Below are 733 nucleotides of genomic sequence, written 5' to 3' on the forward strand. Positions count from 1 at the left end.
GTGGTAGATACACATACTTTATTTTTAAAACATCCTTTACAAGCAAAATAATTGTAGCTGACTTTGGAATGAGGTTGATGCTTTCTGTCTGAGGATGAATCCCAAAACCCAAAGCAGCAGAGGTTAGTCCTCAGGCTTCCCTCATTTTGTTTGTACCTTTTAAATTTCACAAGCAACTTACAGATCTTTACAACATTTGCCTCTTACGTTTTCTGACTGGTCGCGTCGGTGTCCTAGTGGTAGGCTACCGAACTCGTAATCGCGAGATTGTGGGTTCGTGGTTCGAGCCTCAGCTCGGTCCGATGTTGTGTCATTGGGAAAGGCACTTTACACGAATGTCCCTTTTGGCTCGGTCCTTTCGGAGATGGACGTTAAACTCGGAGGTCCCGCCTCTTAAATAACCTAGCAGTGTTGATAGGAGTGTTAAATCGATACCGTTTTTTATGTGTCGGATTGACTTTCAATGTGAGTAATATTGTGAAAAAAGAAGATATACCTCATAAACGAATAGTAGTACTATAAATGATTGTTGGTTTGAAAATGTAACAGTATAAACTCTACCTGAAGATAGTACTAAAACGTCAACATTGAAACTAGGGTGTTGGAACGTAAGAACTTTGACTAGCATATAATTTACAATAAAAATAAGTTAGGGTTTTACGGCGCTCATAACTGCATAAGGTCATGCAAGAGCGCAACCACCAGATTATGAGAGCCGATCAAAACTAACGGG

Source organism: Aplysia californica, unplaced genomic scaffold (assembly GCF_000002075.1).
Source record: "Aplysia californica isolate F4 #8 unplaced genomic scaffold, AplCal3.0 scaffold00710, whole genome shotgun sequence".
Lineage (NCBI taxonomy): Eukaryota > Metazoa > Mollusca > Gastropoda > Aplysiida > Aplysiidae > Aplysia > Aplysia californica.